Source organism: Pollicipes pollicipes, unplaced genomic scaffold (assembly GCF_011947565.3).
Source record: "Pollicipes pollicipes isolate AB1234 unplaced genomic scaffold, Ppol_2.1 Scaffold_4002;HRSCAF=4701_pilon_pilon_pilon, whole genome shotgun sequence".
Classification (NCBI taxonomy): Eukaryota; Metazoa; Arthropoda; class Thecostraca; order Pollicipedomorpha; family Pollicipedidae; genus Pollicipes; species Pollicipes pollicipes.
In genome coordinates, this window is record NW_023596420.1 from 21,363,818 (window position 1) to 21,366,316 (window position 2,499).

Here is a 2,499-nt window from a genome sequence, read left to right on the forward strand (position 1 = left end):
CTGAAAATGTCGGTATTTTCAGCCTGCTTTACCGCTGTCTGATTTGCTCAAACGATGCTGTGTTCGCGGCGAATGTGATGACAGAAATAGTTTGGCAACATTAAGAATCATGATCAATGTTTTCGGTCCATTTATGTTGTAACACACTGCAATGGTTCCCGTAAGTGATCCCACACCTCATAGTAGCGCAAGTGAATGATTGGGATTAAGTGTCATCGGTAATTTGACCGATATCGGAAGACTACTGGTGGCAACATAATCATCATAATGGGATGAGAGCCTTCCCAACTCCTCGTCAAAATTTATTGCTGCTCTCCTGCTGCGCCTGTCGCTCCCTTTCACGTGGTTGGTGTAACCAAGCGCGCTCACATCACGTGGTCTGTCAGTCGAACAGCTCAATCTACCGCGCTGGTCAGCATAGCTCGGATGGTTACGTTGCCTCGCCAGGGCGCTTCGCTCGGCGCGTCCCGTGACTGCTATCTGATAACGCCCGCCTCGTCGCGGCCATATATAGCATGGTAATTATTGCTGCGTGGCCGACGTTTCCACTGGGTCGCGAAACTTCCGTCTGGGATCCTTTCCCTCGGCCCTGGCCGCGCCGGCCGACCCAAGTATGCCGGTAATGATCCCATAGTACGTCTAAACGTCGCCGCCGGCCAGGACTGCGCCCATCTGATGACTTTTCGCCCAAAACACGGCGCGAGGCACGAACAAGGGTGGAGATAATTGTTGATAATTACACGGCCGCGGTCGACGGAGCCGCTCGATGCGGTGACGGGCGTGACCGTGCTGTTTTTGCCGACCTGCGCGTCCAGCGCGGTCTAATTAAATCATTGTGGGTGCCATTGGGCTCGCCGGGGCGCTCGCGTCGCTCTGCGTTACGCACGACCATCTTTTCGCTCGCTTGCAGCCAGTCCGGGCGCGGCCGGAGGCCGGAGCCGGCGCGACGCGGGGGAGAGAGAGGACTTCTCCAACAGCCCCTGGAAAGGTTGTCGAGTAATTTACTGGCCGCGACAGGCAGACCGGTGTTTTACGGGGCCGGTTACCGCCGTGGCGCGCACCTGTATTCACTTGGAGATGTGCCGTCACGTCCCATAAAAGGGCAAGGTGGCTCGAGCCAATTGTCCGGGGAGACTTCAGATCTCGACCTGTACGACCCTACTGCGCTATAAAGGTCCGTAAACACTGATGCAGTCAATGGGTGGAGGCCATAAACCATGGAGAATTAGGATATTATCGTTCCGTTTGATCGCCCCAGCCCGGGAGCAGGCAAAAGATGCCGCCCCCTGGCGAGATATCGCGGCCGATCGGCATTCCATTGTCTATGGGCTTGCGGACGCCCGCCGTGTTCTGGCAGCCTGGCAGAGAGTCGGACCCACGTCCACCAGGCCCGGGGCGGAACCACCGAGCTGGGGCCTTCTGTATAAGGCGCAGTCGGTTTTATGGCACTGCATTGGGTATGATTAGTCATTGGGTATGATAAGCACTGCGTGACTTGTTATCGATGCAATGCGCAATTGTTTGTGTGTTTGTGTGATGAGTAGACACGCTTTGATTGCGCCGTATGCGCATGGAAAATGGTACAATGCCAGCCTGGACTGTGAGTGATCATTAGACTCCGTATTGCCCCACCGTGATTCACGTCCGCCACAATAACATGGCACTAGACTGTGTGGCACCAAACTGGCAGCATTCATGGGAAGGTCATCAGTGCCATTGACATGACACTAAGTCATACCGCACCCGCTCGGCCGCCGGGTAAGCCCGCCACGGCATGAAGCGATCCACGCCAGACACCGCCGACCGCGCGGCGCCGCGAGGCCGTCGCGCGGCGGCGTTCATTACCATTTCGACGGGAGAGGCCCGTATCAGATGGGGCGGCCCGCATCCTGCAGTCGAGGGGGGTCGGACCAAACTGTGGCCTGGGCCTCCGATCACTGTCCGAAGTGCCCGCCTAGGCACATAGTGCAGTGAGGCTCGCTCCGAAAACCACTTCTCACGGACAGGAGCAGCAGAGACGGGGTGCCTGGAGGCTTTCTGGCGTTGCCTAAACGGCAACGTTGCGGGTAACGATGTCGGGGCCCGGGCCACGTGGCGCGCTGGAGACGGGCTCTACAGCGCGCTTCTTGCGCGCGCAAAGCGAGGCGGGACGGACGAGCGGCATCTCTTCGCCGTCAGCAGCATTTGTCTCGATCCGCGTGTGGCCTTGGACGAAAAGCGGCCCAATGAAAACCCCATTCACTCTTCATCACCAGCGTATTTACCTGTTCCTTCAGTGGCCACGCTTTCCAGAGAACGGCACCACATGCGGGAGGCTCTAAGTGACGCACAAAGCTCTGTGGCAGGGTGAATTAATTTGTGTCGTGAGAGCGGTACAAACACTGAACGGTCGCCCCAGGCTGAGGCGCACCAGGAGGCCGGCGACGCGGCCGCTATCTGGTTCAAATCAGGCGGAGGTTCTCAGGAGCAGGAATTCGGCCCGCGTCCCGCTCCTGTCAC